The sequence below is a fragment of the Pithys albifrons genome, chromosome 11 (genome assembly GCF_047495875.1).
Source record: "Pithys albifrons albifrons isolate INPA30051 chromosome 11, PitAlb_v1, whole genome shotgun sequence".
NCBI lineage: Eukaryota > Metazoa > Chordata > Aves > Passeriformes > Thamnophilidae > Pithys > Pithys albifrons.
The window spans coordinates 4,502,753-4,525,914 of record NC_092468.1 but is presented as its reverse complement, the minus strand read 5'-3'; the positions used below and the strand labels follow the sequence as shown (position 1 = coordinate 4,525,914).

Here is a 23,162-nt window from a genome sequence, read left to right as displayed (position 1 = left end):
AAAATCACACAAAGCAAGTTCATTGTAAGTGGCCTGTCATGTGCTTGAAGTATATTCAGGCCACGGTTTCTAGCACTCGAAAAATAAAATTATTAAAATATAGATAATTTTAATAGTTGTTCAAGCTTATTTTAAAACCAGTTAATGAATATTTAATTGGCATGAATAATTGTAATTAAGCACAGAGAACTGAAAAACAGGGATCAATGTTTTTTATCAAAACTGCTTTCTATGACATCATTTGGGTTGCTTGACCTTAAAGAAAAAGCATCAATTTATCCCCACAATCAGTTCTTTGCCATTCCTACACAGTTGCAGACAAAGCTTTGTCTTTATCTTTTAGCTCAAATCAAAGCAGGTCTTGATTATTTTGGAGGACACATGATGACTCATACTGTATTTGAGATAAAAAACAGGATTCCTGACTGTCTCACCCATTTCCAGCACCTCCAATGAACAGCAGTGATCACGGTAAGGAGGAACATCTCCAAGTGCTCAGCACTGGCCTCCTGTCATCCCATTCACATCCACAACCACAGTCCCTCCCTGCTGTGGTCCAGCCCACAGTCAACCACTGCATGAGGGCACCTAAAATTCTCATTCCAAAGAATTGTAATTCATATTAGGGAACTGCAAACTGTTCTCTTCAACATCTTCATAAATGACCTGAATGCAGGACTGGAGGGGACACTGAGTAAGTTTTCAGGTGACACAAAACTGGGAGGAGCTGTTGACTCCCTCGTAGGCAGGGAGGCCCTCCAGGGAGACATGGACAGGTCACAGGGCTGGAATCATCAACCAGATGAGGTTCCACAAGGGGATGTGACGATTCTGCACCTGGGATGGGGCAACCCCAGATGTACAGACAGACAGGGGAATGAGATGCTGGAAAGCAGTGCCATGGAAAGGCTCCTGGGGGACCTGGTTGGTGGCCAGTTGGCCCCAAGTCAGCAGTGCCCTGGAGACAGGAGGGTCAGCCCTGTCCTGGAGGCACCAGGCACGGCATCATCTGCCAGGCAAGGGAGGGGATTGTCCCGCTCTGTTCTGCACTTGGGCGACCTCACCTGGAATACTGGGGCAGTTTGGGTATCACAATATAAGGAAGACATTGAGCCATTAGAGAGTGTGCAAAGGAGGGCAACAAAGGTGGTGAAGGGCCTGGAGGGGAAGCGTGTGAGGAGCAGCTGAGGGCACTTGGTGTGTTCCGCTGGAGGAGACTGAGGGGAGACCTCACTGCAGGCACAGTTTCCTTGGGAAGGGCAGAGGAGGGGCAGGCACTGATCTCTGCTCTGTGGGGAGCAGGGACAGGACCCAGGGAATGGGCTGAAGGTGTGTCAGGGCAGGGTTAGGTTGGATATCAGGAAGAGGTTCTTCCCCCAGAGGATGGTGGGCACTGAACAGGCTCCCAAGGGCAGTGGGCACAGCCCCAAGGCTGACAGAGCTCAAGGAGCGTTTGGACAACAATCTCAGGCACAGGGTGTGACTCTTGAGGATGGTCCTGTGCAGAGCTGAGGGTTGTGGGTCCCTTCCAATCATATTCTGTGATTCTGTAAACCTACAGGCAGGGTTTGTACAGAAGTCTGAGAGCAATGGACACAACTGAGCTAGAAGTTTAGTTATTTTAGCATAAAATTGGTTTTGCCTGTAACTGGGCTAAAGGAAACAAGGAAGAGCACACACAGGAAAGGTGTGTCTGCTGCTGGGAGCCTCTGAAACCTGAATCAAGTGAGATGAAAGCTGCATTTCATTGTGTAAGTAGTGCAAAAACTTTTACCTGGATTTCTAATAGTAACTTTATGTGAAGAATGGCCAGTCATTCAACAGTCACTACTCCCCATTACCCCATGACAAAAATACAAACCACATCTTTGCTGGCAGGAGGGGAGACAGGGCACAGCAAACTGAGGAATATCTATTTTGAACAGCTTTTTATGACAGATCAGCAAGGCAGCTTGCCAAGAGGTGTGCATGCCACACAGTGCTAGTCTCTAATGAGTACATTTAAAATACCATCTGCCTCCAAATAAACTGGATTGAAGTAAAGCTGTGCAGCACAGGATGTCTGATCCAGGAAAAACTTCATTTAAAGCCAGTAGTGGCCACACCAGACAAGATGAAAGGTCAGCTGTGCTTCTCCATGATCTAGAACCAAAGGCAACCTATAAAAGACAGGGACTGGGGAGGAGTCAGCCAAGCAGTGCAGCAGGGTATCCAGACAGATGTCTGGGATTTGATTTTCTTTCTCCCTCGTAACTGAAGTAACAGTCAGTGGGTTTAATTCAAGGATGCTTGGGATTCTCATGTTCACGTGTTCAGCTTATCTGAGAGGATAGATATAACTAGAGCTTTATCAACTGACAGCAAGCAAAAGATACATCTTCCTCTAACAAGCCCAGGAAAATGTATCTACAACCATTTGGATTGCCAGAAAAAACTCCTTGGGACTCCTCATTCCTGGAAATTATTGGTTTTGCTACATTACTAAGGACTTCCATTGCAATTCAGCCTTCTGCAGCACTGCACTTCGTCCTGTACTCGGGAAGGGTATAATGGCTGGAAGATTAAACAGCAAAGTCACAAGCATATAAACAGCTTAAGTGTGTGACTCCAAACTGTGCTGCTCTGCTCCCTCCTATGAGAAGCCCTCTGTAAGGTCACAATTTGCTATCCTTAAATCATTCCCCTCATGATTGTTTAGTCAGTTCTTCTTCACATCTGTAAGTGTTCCCCACCATTCCTTGCAAATGAAGAATAGACACTTCCACATAATTAAGATCCAATCACTTAAAGACATAAACCAGGAATTAATTTCACTGGCACATGCATTGCTGCAGCAACAAGAGGCTCTGAGGAACCTTTGGGATCCTCTGCATTCTTTTGTGTGCAAACACAGTCACAAAAGCTTGCCACCTAGAAGAGCAGAACAGATGGGAAACACATCCAGATTAAGTGATTTCAAGGAATACTGGCACTGACCTAACAACTGAGCATGGATCTTCAAGTCCCAAGTGCACATCTTTTCCACAAGACCATTTATTATCTGTCAACAGAAACCTTTGTGTGAGCCAAACCCCAAAAAACAGAAGACAAATTAGGTTTCAGCCTAACAGGTCTTGCACAACAAATACAAGGTGTGATTTTATTTCTTAAAATAAAACAGTGATTTTACTGAAGGATTCCCATCCTCCCTCTTTTCATTTTATTTAAAGCTAAACCAAACTCTTAAAAGAACTAGTAAAACAATTACTGAATTATAGAAATAGCTGACTAAGTAACTGTACTAACTGTGGTTGAATCACACCTGTACAATTTCTCCCTGGAACATTTTCTACCCCAAGCTGATGTTTCACCAAAATTTCCTGGGTTTGGAGAGCTTAGTTTCTCAGCTGATAATCAAGGCTCCACAGTATCCTTCTTGTAAAATCTGCATCTCTCTGTGTTTGCATCCAGATTAACTCTCTAGGTAGTCTTAGGAAGCTCAGGCTGTCTGGATGTTCCACCTGACTCTGCATTGAAAAACATCGAGGTCCTACAAGTCAAGCCATTGTTGGTCTCCTCTCCCAGTCATCCCCCACAAAAGGTGTGATGGGTAGACACATGCTGATGAACAAATTTGATCTTGAGACCATTTAACGGGGATTTTTCATTTCTAACAGCTTGTTCATCTACCTCAGAGTCTGCCAGCCTGGTTCTGTTACTCTCACTCCCACTGATTTTCTTCTGTAAAACAGTCCCATTAATTTCAGTGAGAGTATTTGCAGAGTAAAGTGTTACTCAGTGAGAAGAAACTCTAGAAATATCTGAACACATAACAGTTCTTATATCTGTCAATACATTTTCCAACAATTCCTTCCTGCAGAGCATAAGCTTTGGGAGTTGTGTTCACCACAGGCACGTTGACCACCAGCTCACAAATCATTCCTAGATCAGTCTATGCCAGCAACGGAAACAACGGCACAGGACACTGGGCCACTGGAGAATGAGGCCAACTCTTCAAACATTTCAAATTCAACTAATTTTTCCACTGAGTCTTTCCTAGACACATCTTTTTATTAATACATTTCAACTATAAAAAACTAATGTAGGGGAAAATCTGTAGATTAATGTTAAGCCCTTTTTTTCCTGCTACTATGATTAAATCTGCCTTTTCTTCTATAATTTTGCAGGCAGTCTTGCAATTTTTTGCCCCTGCAGTCCTGTTACAGAGCTCCCTTAGTTCTTGTGGTTCTTAACAACACACACAGAGCACACACCCCCAGGGCAGTAACAGCACCCTGGGGGGAAACAAACAGTGTCCTTCATCTACATACTGATGGATGTTTGTACACATTTTATCTGTGCCTTCAGCGTTCTGTGCACTTCATCACTGTCCTGATTCCGTATGCAAAGGTGGAATAGGGGAAGCAGCAGGGCACATGCAGTTTGAGAGATGGATTAGACACATGCACCAGCTCAAGTACTCCCTTCCCTTAAGATACTCCCTTTCAGGCTGGAGTGTAAGAATATGTTGAACAATTGGTTTGATTTCATAGCACAACTCAAGTGATTTTACACTGTGCACCTACGGCCCCATAAAGTCTTCCTGAAGTTTTTACAGTGTTTATTTGAATATTTAACATTCAGCAATGGAACACTGTTTTACAACTTTCCTGCTTGACTTAGTGCTTGCTGTTTTTTATTTTGGCTACTATATTGCTGGGAGGTTTTATTTGCACAGAGTTACTTCACTAAAGAAATAAAGATGTATTTCAACTGCAACAACCGGGAGGAAGAATAATTTTTCCCTTTTCCTACCTTGTTCCCTTTAAAAGATAATCTTGAATTGCTTGAAAACATGAGCAAATAAAGACAGATTCCTGCCTTGCGGGAAGCATTCAAATAAATGAACTTCAGACTTACTTTTCGTGTTGAAGGTTAAACTAATCACCAAGTCATGAATACATATAATGTAATGCATTATTTGGTACTGAAAACTTTTTTAAACTTCAGTGACAATCTTCTGCAACTAGTTTGCTGATAATTATCAGTGTGACACCATCTATTGCATCCTCATACCTCTTTACTTGCCTCAAGACTAAGGCAGCTGTCAGGTTTACATCTTCCTGAAGGGGCAGAGTGTGTACAAAACTGATTTACTGAGTTCCAGCACTTATGACTTCAAATGAAAAGAGCCCTCTGTTATTAATACAAATTAAATCCTTTGTAAGTTTACGTACTCTAAGTGTTTGTAGCTTGAGTTTTTAACACTTCTCCATAGTTATCTGTTTTACTGCACACAGCTTGACCTGATATTTCAAACAGCAGAGAAGCCAAACTTAAACTCACACTGGCACTTGCTGCATAATCCCAACATGGAATATTTTAAACCTCAAGTTAAAAAAGAAATCCCCAAATCTTCTGGCCATCATCCACAATCAGGTCTGGTACCACCTGCATGCAAGGGCAAAGGTGCTCTGGCAAGAGGGGGATGAACTATTATCCTTCTAGGACTGTTGCAACAAGATAACATTGAACAATCCCGAATCATCTCTAAATGGCACCCATGGCTTGGTCCCACCAGCAGGTTAAGGAAATAGGCAGCCACCTCCATCTTCCTCTTCTCCCCTGCTCTCAGTACAACAGTTATCACTGAGGACTGAAAGCCTCTACATAGGTAGATAAATAGGTAGGTAGATAGGTGGATGGATGGATGGAAATTTACTTTAATACTCTTCTTGTAGAGGATTTTCCTGAGTTTGAGAATGTTCATTCAAACACCGACTGGCAAGAGCAACCCTTCGTGTTTCATCAATGTATTTCAATGCAACCTTTGGACCACAGTCCTGCCCCTGTCTCTGCTGCTGGGTGAGCAGCACCCCTGTGTCATGATCTCCCTAACCCTAACCCCTCACACTCCTGTGTCATGATCTGCCTTTCAAAGGCTGCTTTCTTGTTTTGAATTTCTTTTCCAGCATCGCTGCTGGTTTTGCAGAGGGGCTGTGAGATGAGAAATACCATCCCCTCTGTGCTACCTTTGCTTACCAATAGTTTGAACCATCTGATGCTTCCCAACATCAAATATGCACCCCAGAGGGAAGTATGAGACAGAAATATGGGAAATGCAAAGCTACTCTGCAGTAATATCAACAAGAATGTATTTAAACACATAACTACATTTTGTTGGTATAACACAAGCTCACTTTTTCTCGTGTTATTTCATCATTTACCTCAGATAGGACAGGTGCTTTCTGAGAGGAGCAGTGAGGCTCCCCCAGAGTGCAGCTCTCCAGCCACCTTCAACTTCTTTCAGAGTCAAGAGGTACAAAAATGCCCAAGTTGAATTCGTAGAGAAGATGGAAAGGGAGAATTCAGCTTAGCTGCACTACTCTTTTGTACTTTGGAAATGATTAATGGATTTGCTGGAGCTGTTTACAGAAATGCTTAACTGTGTTAAAGTCTCTTAAGAAAGTGCTAAATTCAAATTGATCAGAAATCCAAATATTAATCCTGTGGTAAGGACAAAAACAATGTTAGGGAATTCAATGGGCTTAATTTGAACACTGTGAGTCTGAAACCATAAAAGACACTGCCAGCCAAGACAATCTACAGCTTCACTGGCCTGAAATGGGGACACTTTTAATTAGCTACAGCCAGGGACTGGGGGGAAAAATCAACTTGACCAAGTACCAGGGGATGGAGTGCCCTCCCTCCAGGAGTGGTCAGAGTGTCACATCCTGAACAGTCCCAAGTAGCAGCTAAAGTCAGTCCAGAGCTTTTTGGAGACAAACTCCAAGGAAAACACAGGCTGTGTCATTGCTCCTTGTATTAGGCCATTGGGTAGCTGAGACTACTGACAAAGAAACCTTCCCCCTCCTGATCATAAGCAACAACAGAACCTTAGACTTAGGAGAGCTGACAGTCTTGCTATTATCAATTACACATGAAAAATACATTTTTGCAGCAGCTTCTCCTTATGTAATTCATTATTAACACTGCTGCCATGTTCATAGAATTGTTTAAGTTGGAAAAGACCTTCCCCAGCACTGAGGTCAGACATATAGGCCAGTAGTTCCCTGGATTCTCCCTCTGGCACTGCTTGGAGATGTTCCCTCCAGGAGGAGTCTCCTGTGACGATGATCCATCTTTTTTTCTCTGTGGAAGCAATTTGGTTCTGCTGTGTATGACTATGAGGACAGTCAGCTCTTTGGGGCTGGGAGTATCAAAGTGGTGAGATTAAAGGGAGCTTCAGTGACAGTCCCACGGGCAGTGGGTTCAGTACAGCTGACCACAGGCAAGAGGATTTCCAGTCCTGAGGGCTCTCTGAGCACCAGGTTATCTGTGAATGTCAGTGCCTTTAACACTTACAGATTTGTAATGTAGGGAGAAGTAAATATAGTCCAATCAAGGCTTATTTCTGATTCTTAATAATAATTTTCTGCCTAAATAGAAAATAGATTTCTCTGGGATGAATGACCTGAATAAACTCCTGTCAGAAGGCTCATCTACTCTGTGAAGTGAGCTGGCAGTCCAGTTATATTTTTCTAGCAGAGATGGATTATGTTTGGATTTCATACTATGAAATTCAGCTGGGGGTGAAAGAGGCATGGGAAAGGTTGTACCTTCCACACTCCCTGGGTGCTGCAGACCTCAGCTGAAGGAGATGGGGATCAGCAGGGCTACAGGACAGTGCCATTAACATGGATTTTTTCCAAGGTGGGGAAAAGTTTATAACTTGGTGCTTTTGAAGAACTCTGAAGTTCGTAAGTCATGTTATTTATTGCAACAAATGTGTACTTATTCCACTTTCTGCATGTAACACCTATCTGTGTACATTTGAAGTTGGTAGAGGAGGGCTGTGTGAAGTTATAAATGCTCACAGCTATGAGCATAGTTGTTAGAAAACTCTGGCTTTGTCTGCTTTTTCACTTAAGCCTTGTATACAGTGGCAGAAAACTCAACAGAGTTCTTAAGAAAATGCTCATTGAGGTTTCAGTCTCCTGGCCAGAAGTAACTTAAACATACTTTCAGTTCTCTGTAATAATTGAAATGTGCTGCTAACACCTTGCCCCCTCTGTCATTACATTTCTCTGCAAAACACGTAACTTGTCCTTGGTTTAGTTTGCTAACAAATGTACACAGTCTTTGAAAAGTCAGATAGTTGTGGTTCTGTCTTGACATTGCTTTCCTCAGCTTTTACAGAGAAAATGTGTCACTCATTTATTTGTGCAACAAAGTTGTATCTTTTGAAGTGCCTTCTGAACTGACTCTGAAACGCTGGCAGTGGATGTTGCTGTGTACATGTCTGTCAATCCTCCCCTACCAGTCTCGGTGCTTTTCTGGCAAACTGTAAAGGAAATAATGAGCTGCAAAAGCAGCAATTGAGGTGTGCTGGTAAACTGTAGAAATAGGATCATGCTTTGTGCTTATGCAAGTTGCTTTAAAGATGGGTGGCCATGTTCATTGTAGCACAACAGAGAAATAATTTAATTAGATTGATTGAGGTTTGGAAAACTAAAATGTCAATCCTACAAGCAGAAGTTAAAAGTTGCCACTCTGTTGCTCAAAGTGTTTGAGAAGACACCAAATGAATTCTTGGTTTTGATGAGTGTTAGTGCTCTGAGAACTCAGTGCACAAGACATTGGTTGATACCAATTTAGCATCAGGCATGTACTTAAGGATACAGTATTCAAGATTGTGGCCATCATTAATGCAAAATTCCTCTTAATAACTGTTGTGCAACTTTCCCTATTAAGCCAGAGTTGGTCATAGTATTTTCTTCTTTTCAGAAGTGTGTAATTGAAAGAAACTGTGATATCCTCTCATACCTCATGTCATCCAACCATCCCTAAATCAATGTAGACAAAACCTTTCCTAGACTCCTTTCAATTTCCTGTGAGATTGGAGAAATTTTCTTAGAAAGGAGGATGAATATATTCAGATTTGTCAAATGGCAGGATGGGAAAATATCAGCAAGGCATATAAACAACAGCAAAGAAACTCAGGCTAACCAAGGGTACAACCAGAATGAAGAAATGAGGATGGAGAGCAAACAAAGCTTTTGGACAAAGGAAAGGCATTTGGAGCTCCCAAGAAAACTGCTGTGATCTCTGTTCCTTGAGAGTTTTGAAACTGGGTGCAATAAAATGCAAGAGAAGCATCTTGCATTGGCAAGGAAACAAATGATATGGTCTATCCTCTCTATTCCTATTTCTTTGAATCATTGCATCAAACACTGAACTGATATCCTGTGTGTTCACTGAATGCTGGAAATGTTCTGCTTTTCTGCAGCACTACTTGAACATAAATTCTACCTCTGCTGTACTCATGGGTGGGAGAACTGGGACCTGCTCCACATCAGCATTAGAAAACACTGAGACATTCTGGTCCTTAAACTGCTGTGCTGGTCACACTTCAACAGTCAAGAGCTGTAAATTTACAACTCCAGTTTAGGCTTCCAAACATTTGCTGTGGTTTGCCTGTGTAAAACCCAAGCTGTTTGCTACAGAATCAGAGTGCCAGGAGGACTCTCATGCCCAGTAGACATGGCAGCAACTGTTCCACTGAACAAAAGTCCCAGGAAAAATTTTGTTGAGCTTCTACAAGTGGTATGTACAAATAAATTAACTATTTTTAATTATACAGCAGCTATAGCAGTTCTTGAGACAGGAAACAGTAATTTTACATTTCTCTACAAAAATCTTATCTCAAGAACCATATGTTGGCATGGAAGTCCATCATTAAGCAACCAAAAGAGAAGGTCCAAACTAAAATTCAATCATGAACTACATTCTCTGCTTAAATGATCATTAACTAAGTTACCATCTGATAATTCACCCAGCTAATTCAGACCTCACAGCTAAACATGTAAAAGAGCCTCTTTGGTGAGGAAGACAAAAGAAAAAGATAAAGCATGGCAAAGAACTTCAGAATTGGAAACAATCCAAAACTGTTGAGAGAACCTCAAATGTAGTTTTTTTCTCGTAATAGCTATAGGATCAGATTTTGTTTAAGAGCTAAACCAAGTCTTCCTTGATGACATTTGAGGTGGCAGCTGAGATACATCAGGCACCGAATTTAATGACCCAAAGCAAGTAAAGACTTTTTTCATTTGTGTTTAACAAAATTCTATTTCTTTATAATGAGCATAATTTAAATCTTGATAGGCTTGAAAAAATAAATCAAGAAATCTTGTAAAAATTGTGGCAGACGTATCAACCCAAAAGGTCATCATTAATGAATCTATTGAAAAAGCAGTTTAACACCACTTATTGCCACCATGACAAATAGGAGAGGTTTGCAAATGAACACATTGGATATATAATGTTAACATCCATGTTCTGTCAGGCCCTTCTGTGACTAATCAAAATGCAGCTTCGACTGCTGTGACTAACAAATAATCCTGGCTAATAAAATTTCTGTATCTTGTAATTATGGCAGTGTGAACACTGTCTTAATTACAGAGCCTCACCCATCAGTCAGTGATGAGCAACACTTCTAAAGGTTCACCAGCAGAAGCAAAAAGACTCAGTTGCCACTCAGAGAGACAATCAACAAAGCTCAGGAACTTCACTTCATAGAATGTATAACCATGGTCATAAATCAGTATCAAATTCTGGAGTGCAAAGTGTGCTCAGACCTGGCTCCCAGTGGTCCATGGTGGGAACCACCACGCTGCCTTTCTTGGGATGGACACAGCAACACCCCACAGTATTTGGGAAGAGAGAAAACAGTTACTGGGATACACAACTAGTGTTCCAGTTTGAGACTTTTAGCATTGGGAGTGCCCCTGCAAGGCCAGGTATTATCTGCCATGTATGTCTCTGCTTGCAGAGATATTGCACCCTGGGATGGAAGTGATCCAGACACAGGCAGGAAAACTATGGCATTCAGGCTTGGAAGGTTTATCTGACACAGAATGAACGGTACCAACAAGCTCTTCCTCAAGGGCCATCCAAATTCAATTTGTTCATGACAGCATGCTGGAGTTTCTCAGTTTGAGCTAATACTGGAAAAGTCTCACAACATATTGAAAAGTTAATTGTGAGCTGGAGGGAGAGTTTTACACACAATTGTTCTGAAATCTCAAACTTATCCACATTCTTTTCCACCAATTCTAATACTGTTGAAATTTAGTGAACCTTTGATGCTTGTGGAATGGGACTGGGAAATAAATTGTTACTTTTCAGTGTGGGATATAATGACTAACCAGCAGCTTTTTTATTTCTGTGGCAAACATGTTTCTTAAATCACACTTCCTAATAATGCAAAGGCAACAGCCAGCAGAGTTCAGGCACTGTTTGCTTCCCCTAACTAGGAACTGGAAAAGAGGAGAGAAGGTGCCTCTCCCCCATTCCCTGGCCCTTCACAGCAGACCAGGCATTGATCAGACCAGGGCTACCATCACACTTGTTAGTTTGAAAAGTGCTGCCATTCCAGTGCTAATATTAAGTATTCCTCCAGAGGACAGAACACGTTTTTTAATAACAAAGGTGATGAAAAGGGAGTCTCTATTTCTGCAGAAATCACAGACTGCAGGACCTGTTCCAAAAACCAGGGTAGCATTACCATGCAGACCAATACACAGCCCAAGCTCCTGAGCGTGAGGGCAATACTAAAACCAAACCCACTTCATTACCTGCTTGTCAAAGCCAGAAAACAAGATGAAAAACCTGGAGATTTGAAGGCAGGGACAGTGACCTCAGCAGGAGCATGAATGGCAGGAGGGCACCAAGACTGCAGAGAACTAAGGCTGGACATGCAAACTGCTTCACTTTTATTATCATCCAAGGGGGAAAAGCAGAATGAAAGCAGATAAAAATTGTAGTGTATTCCATCAGGGTAGTGAAGGTCAAACTCAGCAAGAGACAATGCATTCTAATGAACATTTCCTTCAACTCTTGGTAGATCAGATTCAGTACAGCTCTAAATCCCACCAATTTATTAAAATGCTCCAAAGAAAGTATTTATTGGGCATACAAAGTGTAGAAATATCTTACTTTGTCCTGGCAGAGATTCTCAAGTGAAAAAATATAAAAATAGGCCTTAGGACAGGGGTCTGTAACCAGAAAAAAACCCCAGTTATCCTATGGAACAGGAACCATCACTGCAAGGAAACAAAGTTAACTGTCAGCACTATTCCCATAAGAAATAAAAACTCTTCAAATTTGTGTTGACACACAAGTAAAAAGTCTTCTGCTAAAGATCAGACCTGCTCATTGAAAGTTAATGTAGGACGGAACAGCTCCCTGTGCCAGTGGATTAGAAAGCCCACTGAACAGCAAATGAAAGAGGGTTTATATGCATGTATTCAGTACACACATGTGTTTACACCAGCACAGCTCACACTGTTGGTCCAAGGTCAGTGCTCAGCTCCTTGCAAGACCAGACCCAAAGAGGTAGATACATATAAAATGAACAGTTAAGAGCTTAAAACAGTCTTAAAACAGTGTCAAACAAGCATGCAATACAAAAACAAAAAAATAAAAGCCAAACCAAACAGCAAAAAGCCCCCCATAGCCCCAGAGGCATCAAAATTAATTCCCATGTCCTCATGTTTTCACTGCTCCTGCCTTTGCTCCATTGGATGTGGGGCAGTGACGTGGAGGGCAGGGATTTATATTTAGGGAAGAGCTCTAATTAGGTGTCCAGCTTTGCACTGCAATGTGTATGCACAACAGTATTGTGTGTAACACACCTCCTACTGCAAACCCACTGCAGTGGGCCCAACACCCTTGTTGTGATGGGAAGGCAAAGAACAGTCTCAATTCAACAGGACCTTGTCCATTTTTCAAGTGCTTGTGAGTACCATCTATGGGCTCAAAGTTTCCAGGCCTTTCTGCCATACAGACCTGCTGTCAGCTTAGGACACTGCAGAAGGCAACAGGCTGGAACTCACATTTGTGAGTTATATTACTAAGCCAATTAACATTTAAATAGCTCATTTTTATGATGCTAGAGCAGACAGGAATCTGGTGCAGGAAAATTCTCCTGGTTTTTCAGCTGCCAGTGTTTCCCTCTTTAAGGCAGTCAGGCATATTTCACCTTCAGCTATCACAGATCCAACATAACATAACTAAAAAAGAGTTTAAAGAGCTTGTGAAACCAATATTTCTAATCCTTAAAAAAAATCTCAGAAAGTTTTCCAGATTGTGTTCCAGTAAAACTGATGCCTTGCAAGGACCAGTCTGCAGAAGAGGACATAAGAATGATTAATGGATGAGAACACACTGTGAGCATAATAGCTGATAATGCCTGTTCACAACAGAAACCCCAAAGAATTTAAGTTGCATGCAGGACACACAGTATTTCCTGCTCTTAGTATTGCTATAAAATATGCTGTAGGTCTTTCAAGTCACAGATTGTGAAGATGGACAGACAGAAGGAAGGAAAGTGTGAGGTAAGTGCAATGACCACACTGTATATCAGTTATCTGTGATCATGCCCCAACAAATTGAACCTACAGTGACTTGCACAGAGGAAAAGTCACCCAGAAATTCACAGGCAGACATCTGTCTGTTACCCACACACTGAGCATATTCTGCCATTTCAGCATTTAGTTATTTTAATCTTCCCTTCACACTTTCAGCCTTTACCACAATCTGCCTTTAGGGTGGGACCATAATCAGAGCAGCCATGAAATAAACATTTTTTTTCATATTGAACTGTTTTAATCTCGTTTAATTTTTCCTTCTTCACTACAGCACAGACCTTCAGCACTTAGTCCTTGGTTTAAAAGCAGGCAGCCATGTCAGACAATTAGCAAAAGGTCTACCTGAGGGCTTTCCTGGCTAATTTACAGCTTGACTGACCTATAAAAAATTATAGGGAAATAAGTCTATGGTACCTCAAAGTAATGGTTGTTTGTTCAGTTCAGCACTACTTAATTACTTTTCCCTTAGTTCAAAGTGAAAAGGAAATAATTTATCCTTCAAAAGAAACTATGGGGACAAAAAATGTGAAATTCTTAGTATGTTAAAAAAGTGATATCTGCAAAAAAACCTCATCTCTCTCTCATTTTATAGACATAGGATAGTTTCCTTTCTAAGTAGGGCTCAGGACTCGAACGTGCCTAATTACACAAAAATAAATGGCATTATGGCTTAAAAGATCACAGAATCATAGAATGGATTGGGTTGGAAAAGCCCTCCGAGATCATCAAGTCCAACCCTTGGTCCAACTCCAGTCCCTTTACCAGATCATGGCACTCAGTGCCACGGCCAAGCTCAGCTCAAAAACCTCCAGGGACGGGGAATCCACCCCCTCTCTGGGCAGCCCATTCCAATCCCTGAGCACTCTCTCTGTAAAGAATTTCTTTCTGCTCTCCAACTTCAATTTCCCCTGGCAGAGCTTGAGCCCATCGTGCCCCCTTGTCCTATTGCTGAGTGCCTGGGAGAAGAGACCAACCCCCACCTGGCCAGAACTTCCCTTCAGGGAGTTCCAGACAGTGCTGAGGTCACCTCTGAGCCTCCTCTTCTCCAGGCTAGATGAATAGCTTTGTCCTTAACATGTAGCTGTTTGGGACAGCAATCCTCACTGGATTCCATTATGTGGTTACTGAGAGCCAGAAAGGAGGCCTGAAACCAATTCAGGACATCACAAACAGGTATTTGAACAAGTTTCAAACCTAGAAGACTATAGAAACCTAAAATCATTTTAAATCTAAAAAGCCTCTTTTTCCATTTCTATCACAATTAGCAAATAAAATAAGCACATAGTGACATTTGGCCTGAGTGCATTAAAAATCCATCTTTTGTCTTGGGGTTCCAGAACCCCAAGAGACCTTATGGGGCTCAGGGCTTACAGTGGGCTACTGAGCACTGCCTGCTTCTTGGGGTTATTTTCCTCTTTTAGTGTTGGTTTGCAGACCACAGAATAAACCTGCAGCTGCACTGGAACCATGCACATGTGTGTATATACATATCTATATGCACATTAGCCAGGGAGGTGAGCTGGAAATGTAAATTTTAAATGTGAATTTGTGCAACAGGAGACTGGAATAAAGGACTCTCTAGCTCATACAGTGATATCTTTATTGCAAAAAATATTTTGCATAAAGGCTTTGGAGATAATTCCAGAGGGTTGTAAATCCTGCATCCAACCCCCTAATGACCACCATACAGAGCAACAGGGCAAGAGGTGGAGCAATCCAATCTTTAGTAAATCCAGGAGAAACAGATGTTACCAGGGACAAGATCGAGTCTCCAATTTGCAAGCTGTACTAACTTTGCCATCTCTCCAGTTCCCAAACATACTTTCTGTCCCCAAAAGCAAAGCATTCCTGGTGCACATCAGGGAAACAAAACCACTCTGTTAGTGAAGCTGAATGATTAAGCTGAGATACCATCTGGACAGAGATGTTCTGTCCAGACTTCATTTCCTAACAAATTGACTTTGCCCATTTAGTAAACACACTTCTCCCTTTTTCTGCAGTTGGAATGACCTGGTTTACCCCAGAAACAGTTTTTCCAAGTGAATTTTCAAGTGAAACCAATCTGTGCCATGAATATTTGTGCACTTTTCCAATACAGGCAGAGGGAAACACCAGTGCACAACCTCTGGTTTCCCCAGGACAGCACTGGATGCAGAGTTTGCCAGCAGCCCACAGAATGGTGTTTACTGAATTCATTGAAGAGAAGGCAAAGGGGATTACAAAACTCATTGATATTCCTAAAGCAGAAAGAGGATTAATTTATTTATAGATTGCTGACTTACCAACTTACACCTGATGCATAAGTGCTTCCTCTTTCCTTCACCAGCTCCTGTTAACTGGAACATTCCTGCTTCTATGCCTTATTTGAGCTGCAATTACTGGCTTTTATTTGGTTGTGCTGGTGGGGGTTTTTGCAACTCTTTTTTTAGAAGTTGCTTTTGCCCTGTCGGTGCAAATTCTGCAGTTATGGAGAACTAACGGGCTGAGAAAGGGCATTTGGAGAGGGGCCAACAGCCACCTTCAGACCATGGTAACACCTTTACAGCTATTACTGAGCTTTGGTTTCCTGTTTAAACAAATATACTCAAAGGACCCTTTCCCTCCTCAGTCTACCCTCTGGTTTTCAAGACTTACTCAAATAGCACCAGAGGAATATAAGATAACTTGGTTCCTGAGAGTTTTATCAGGACTGATGGGCAGAGAAAGTAAGTCTGTAAGTGCTTAGACTGGAAAAAAACTCCCAATGCAGACTTCCATGAAATGCCCAGAATGAAATCTTGAGCTTTTGAGGAAGCATCATAAAAGGGATCAGAACCAGTTGCTGTCAACCTCATGAGACATCTTTAAGAAAAATAGTCTTCAGGTATTGCTGCAGGCACAAGAACATATTTTTTCCTCTCTTATTTTAGTTCCTCCCAACTGTGCATCACTTCAAAAGGGTCTGTAACACTTACTTTCACAGCTTAGCTGTTTCCATTGAAATGGTACCTAAAAGATGCTGAGCTGATGATTTCACAAACAGAAATCCTGAACACAGGAACAATGTGTGAGCACAGTCAGTGCCACAAGCACCCTGCAGATGCTCCTTAACCTTCTGCTCAAAACAACTTTAATTAGATTTGTGAAAACAAGGGTACAAAACTTGAAAAGGTTGAAGCCCCCTCTACACTGGTGAAGAGCAAAGTTCTCAGCACACGTGGAAGATAAAACTGTTCAAATACCAGGCAGCAGGACCAATATTTAAAAATAAATCAGTTCTGTCAAACCCACATGCTAATTTCAGGTTCCATCTCCAGACAAGCCTGAGGAACAGCAGCAGGCTGTGGTAGCAGATCATATCTCCTTTGGAACAGGTGTGGCAATGTTCCCTCACCTGCCTATTGCACCAAGGACAAGAAAGCTGCCAGTTTAATGGTTATTGCTGGGAAGCTCAGTCTGCCCCTGATCCTGATCTCCTGCCACTCCACAGCCATCAAGGCAGTCTCAACCTCTGGGAAATTAATCTGCTAGTTTGCAGGACTTGATAGACTGAAAACCTGACAAGTACAGAGCTCAGGGAAGCAAATTTATCTTCCTCCCCAACTCAGCAAACATGTTACTGCTGATCAGAAAGGCAGTAATAAGAGCTTACATATAGCATTAGTTCTGAAATGCTCTGAGGCATTCTCAAGGATTATCAAGTTCCTGGATGTAAAACTATGGGTACATTTAGTCTGGTATTTGAGCAATGAAGAATTCCTCTCACTACTGCTCTGATTCAATGACCTTACACACACAATCAATGGCTAAACTGATAAATAGGAGGACTTCTTAAAAACCTATTTCTTGAGTGCTGGAACTAAATGTTTTATTCTAGACAGCTGTAATTTATAATTTAGTGAAAAGAACATTTGTTCCAGCTGTTCAGACCCATTTCACCCAGCAGAGAAGGGAGCATACTGTATTTCCAAAGCCAGACACTACATTTGGATTGGGAACTGCCTGATTTATTTAGCATATCAAGTTATTAGCTAACTCAAAACAATCAGAAGACATTCTTAATGTTCTTAATTAGAACACTCATGGGAGTTATGAGGCTGGACTTCTTTAGAGCTTCAGAAATAATAAAGTGCCAGAAAAAAAAAGTAAAACAAACTAGTAGATTTTAATGTCAGGGCATAATTTTTTCATGTGGCTAAGTAATATCCTCCATTTAATTGGGATGATTCATGCCATGTATGCTCTATGCCAGGGTTTTAGCATTCAGTGCATATGTTACTGTATCTGATCTTTCTGGGTCTAATAATCAACATTTGTAGAGTTTCTCATTTTCATTTCTCCTTAGAGCTTGCCAAGAGTACTTTTCTAGGTGATCCAGACACACAGCAGCACACTAATCCTTGGAGTTCAGTAATCCCAACACAGGCAAACAATGAGAATATTCTTTACCTATATGACACCAGGGTGAGGGACTGGGCAGAGACATTTGGCCTTAAACCTGCAGTTTGTGTTGAAATATTCTGTAAATCAATAGCAAGGTTGTTCATCTACTTTTAGGGAACTTACTGTCCTGCTCTGAAGAATTTGCAGATACTGCAATGCCTATTGGGGCTTCTCTCCTTCACATTCATTGTCTTCCTTCCAGCTGTGCATGTGGAAAGAGGGTAAACTCTTCTTCCCTGAGCACCTTTGCTCCCCATGGCTGTGCCATGTTCCATGTCCTGTCCTGGGAAATCAGTTTGCTGCATGTGGCTGATATTTCAGATGCCTGGGGGCCCTGGGAACCAAATATGAAACCACTAAATATTGATTTAAGCACTTGATAAAGCTGAAGGGGTTTATGCCTAGTCAATGGTGCAGCAGGTGTTACAGGTTTGACCTGAATGGTCAAGTGTCCCTCTCCTGGTGGCAGACAATTCAACTGGTTTCATATTGACATGGCAACACATGCAACTGCTTGGTACTGCCACTGCACTTGTGGAAACCTTAACTCTGCCTGACTATTGCATTTCTCAGGTGCACCTTTGCAAGAAGTAAGATCAGTCTTGTGTCCCAACCAGAGACCAGGCAATCCACCCTACCTGAGCATCCTTAAGTACAGGGAAGACCAGCAAAGTATTGAAGGGTATCAAGGTGGAAGTGCAATTAGTGCACCCACATCTCCTAAATACCAACCTACTCATTTGTGTATAAATAGGCTGTGAGAGTCAGGTGGTCAGAAATTAAAACTCGTGGGTTTTCAGTATAAATGAAACTTACTGATTCCACACAACATTCTCCCCTAAATCATTCTTTATAAGGAACATCACTCCCTTCAGATAAACACACCATTCCCAGCAACTTCCATGTGTGGACACTCACTCTCAACTACTCCCTTAACCTCCCTGATCTCTATCTGTACCACACTCTTACCTTTCACATCTGAACATAACATGAAAAGAGTCTTAAAAAAAAAATTTCAATACTTTCTGAGATTTCCCTTCCTCTCTACAGTTGCACATAAAGGGTCAGCATGTTCTTTATAATTTAGTCCTTTGTTGCTTGGAATGCAAAAGTACAGCCTTATCAAAAGGCTGGCAGTGACCCAGCTTTAGTTTTAATATTTTAGAAGCATATGGGACACCCTCACTTTTATCTTTTGGTTTCTGTAGTCCTTTAGAATTGCACACAACATTTGGATTTTCACAATACTGCTGAAACCAAAACACAATCACTGCAAACCCAAACACAACATTCCCGTTTCATTGCCTGGAGCTACAATTTCCTGCCTCGCATCCCTGAGCCCCAGTGAAGGAGGTGGCAGCAGCAGCCTGGATCCCTGCTTGGGGCCTGGGGTCTGCCTGCTCACATGTGGCTGTGGAGATGCTGCTCAGACCTTCCCCACTGTCCCCCACACATGGAGTGGCTTTGAACTAATGACAAACAAATTTACTGTGGGAATCTTAACACAAGTTGCTTGGTCAGGATAAGCATCTCTCGACTCCCAACTGCCCGATTTCTGACCCTGAATTAGCACTAAAGATAAGCTGAGATCCCCTGGGAGGCCAGTTCTGCTGTGAGCAGTTGCAGTAGTGGTTTCCCAAATGACCTGAAGCCAAATATTAGGCAGCCACAGCAGAGAGGGACAGGCAGAGGGACAGGCAGAGGGACAGGCAGAGGGACAGGCAGAGGGACAGGCAGAGGGACAGGCAGAGGGACAGACCCCCAGAACCCACTCTGCTGCCTCTGGCAGTGGCCAAAGCCAGACAGATAGGCAGGCACAGCAGAATGGCGCACACAAATAGCAACACTTACCCTCACCCATCTCCTGACAGCTTCATTTCATGCCCCCCAGTTCTTGTTCTGAGACAGAGACATCAAATTCTACCCTCTTTCTCCATGCCACATGACTTGAAAGCCCTTGGCTTTCCTCAAGAATGTCCTGTCCATGCTGAAAGGCCCAAGCCTCACTGCTCACTTCTTTTACAGAGCCCAGTCCAAGATATCAAAAAGCCTCGCTACCTTCCCACTGCTTCATCCAGTTTCAGCATGTTTGGGACCAGATTGGAACTAAAGACACCATAACTGCATACTATATTCAGGATGCAGAAGTTCTATGCATTAATATTAGCATATAAAACAATTAATGCCTTCTCAAGTTGCTCTCTCTCATTGTCCTATCAACTGTAATATTTGAGATACCTGTTGGACCATTCCTGAACACTGAGATGGCATTTCTTTCACAATCCAACCTCTTGCTCAAGAATCAGCTCAGAGCCCAACCAATTCTCCCTCATTCTGATTCCCTCCTCCCCATACATAAAGCAATGTCTCACTTTCTTTATCTGCACATTCTGCATTTCATTGCCCAGTCACTCAGGTTCACTTGCTTCTTATGAAATTCTTCAGTCATCATCAGTAATTCAGTTATTCAGGACAGTAATGAATAACAACAAGTATTCAACTCTTCCCAAATCATTTCTGCATCTGCTGACCATGATGGGTCCCAGAACAGATGTGTTTGCTAAATCATTAGGAAAGCTCCATCATTTTGCACGGCCTGACTTCTCACAAAAGCCAGGCTGGCTCTTGTCTCTGCAAGTTTCTCCCTGTACCCTGTAATTCCATTCTCAATATAATACTGCATACAAATTTCTTCCTGTGCATATCTCAAGCCCATCAGCCTGTGGTTTCCCTTATCACATTTATAGAAAGCCACATCACATCTGCCATCTTTCAGTCTTCAAACACCGGAGTGCTTTTATGCAACACCCCAGTTAGTCTTGCTATCTCATTCTCAAACTCCTACAGAAAGCTTGGGTTAATAACAAATTACTTGGCAACTTCTAGTCATAAATTCCCCTACCAACTCTTCAGTTTGAAAGAGACTTTCTGATGAATTCTTCTTTAAGAAGTGTTCCAGCACAGGGAACTGCCATTTCTTCACAATGAGCAACAGATGCAAAGAATTCGTTTGTCATTTCTGAGCATCCACCAGCCCTAGAGATTTTTCTGGCAGGCTCCCTGATGCTGATGTGTTTGAAGATTTATTTTCTACTAGTTTTGACGCTTTTTGCAAATGCTTGTCTTTTTTTCAGTCTGCCTTGTTGCATTTCTACATTTAACCTGTCATTTTTTTATAACCCTTTGTATTTTCCTCCCCTTTTCAGAGGACTCTTTCTTGCTTTCAGCAGTCACCATCCTGCTGCTATTAAGTGGTGACGTTTCCTTTCTGCCCTTTCTGAAGTGTTTCTCACTAGGTGGGAGCCATTTGTTCTCTGCCTCCTGTGTCACATCCGTGCCATCTGCAACTTCCAGCTTCCTTTTTAACAAGCTGGCACCAGCTATTTCCCCATTGCCATGTACCTCTTGAAGTGCAGAATGGCTGTGACAGATTGGCTTCTGCTTCTCCTGCAGGAATCCTGGAACTAATTAGACTATTTCTGCTCTTGGACTGACACTCTGAACCAGGTTTGGGCACGACTCGGCACTAAGTCAGAGGTACCATTTTTGGCTACAAAACTTGTGCCACTATGAGAGGGCCAGAAATGAGAAGTATTTTCACACAGCAATAGGACAGCTCCAAATGCTGACAGCACAGACAGTGGCTCCCTTAAACTATACAAGGCAAACAACCTCCTGACTCCTGTGTTCACAGCAAGCTCAGCTCTGCACACACACCAGTTGTGGAGTGTGGATATACTGGGAGTGCCTGGGGGAAACATTTGACAGTTTTTTCATCAAACCAAAAGAAACTTTAATCACCATTTCTGTAAATTCATATTGTGTTAATTTTACTGAGGCTAACATAGTTAAGGCCATTTTGGAGATGCAGAAGTGAGTTTTTAAAGATGGCATGAGCTGCTGAGCTCACTGCTGGGGTGCCCCCACTGCCTTCACAGCCTGTGGCGCTGCCACATCCAACAGCATAGCACTGTTTGTAACAACCAGAGGAATACCATACACTACTGACTCTTAAGAGGCAATTTCTACTTCTGTCTCTGCCACAGACTTGCTTTGTGACCTTGAGCAAGTCATCAGATCTCACTGACTCATATGAGTATCTCTGAAAAACAGTACTGCAAAGCTTAAATATCTGTGGGTGATTATTATACACATAAATCCTCATCATCATTTTCATCACTGTTTCCATCACTTGCCTTTTCTCTTTCATTCCAGAGATGAAGCAGAAAGCTCATTTGAAATACACAAAATAGATACAATTTCTGGGGGAAACAGAGACTATTTGCTATGCCCTCAAGTTCTGCCAGACAAGGATGCCTTGCAGGTCACTGTGGATATATGACACACCACTGCAATCATCAGAGGTGGGGGACATGCATCTGCTGAGGGCACAGGTCATCATGCTCACCACAAAAAAAAAAATAAAGAAGTACTGCAAAGCTTAAATATCTGCAGATGACTTTAAAAACCCCTGCTGTGGGGAGAGCAGAACTCAGATAACACAGGGAGGACAGGAAGAGGCACTGTTGTCACTGGCATGGCCAATCATGCCTGTCACCCCCAGTCACCTACAAAGAACAGCTTTTGAGACAGCACTTTGCTACCTGCTATACCAAACCACTTCCTGCAGTCATTTAATTTGGTATTTATCAATACAAATTCCAAACAGATTGTTCTTTTAAATAATCTACATTCCTCAGAAATAAAAACCAGCAGTTTTGAGATTTGTATTTCCCAGGTCATCTTTATTTCATGCTACCAAGCAGAGGCCAAAGAACAGGGAAGGCACAGAAAGCTCTGCTCTGGACAGGGTTCTGTCCTGGAAGCTGCTTTACAAGTGGCCAGGCACAAGTTCTGCTTCTAATCAGTGAAGCCAGAGCTAAGCTGCTGGTGCCAAGGCTTGTCGTACACAGCCATAACTGCTGACAACATACTTAGCCTGAGAGATCACCTATCACCGAGGGAATTGGATTTTCTAGATAGCACAGAGACTAAAACATAAGCAGGAGCTCCAAGAGGAATCACCAGCTGTTGTTACAGTGAGAACACAGCTCTAAATCCGTGTGGCCTTACACTAAATGCCACTCATACATCACTAATGAAAAGCAGCACACTGAAGAGTGATATGTTGGATACCAGCTGGGGGAGGGAAGCACCAGCAGGATACTTTGCCCACTCAGAAACTCCTGCGCAGGAATTCCAGTGACATCTCTGTGGCCATGACACACCAGCTCCAGAAACTGTTATTCAGTACCTCACACTACACAAAGGCTCATAACAGAAAGAGGTTCTGCCTTTGGTTGTGTGTTGAGGCTCCCTTGGCTGAGTGTG

General features: G+C 42.3%; 1 long non-coding RNA gene across 1 annotated transcript in view; it reads right to left on the bottom strand.

Annotated features, from left to right (window-relative positions):
• The window catches only part of LOC139676786 (uncharacterized), a 231,571-nt gene extending 215,726 nt beyond the window's left edge, over positions 1 to 15,845 (bottom strand). Inside the window, exon 1 of the long non-coding RNA XR_011698732.1 lies at positions 15,692 to 15,845. This is a non-coding gene — a long non-coding RNA (uncharacterized lncRNA). The remainder of the gene's footprint in view (positions 1 to 15,691) is intronic.
• Positions 15,846 to 23,162: the final 7,317 nt, after the last annotated feature.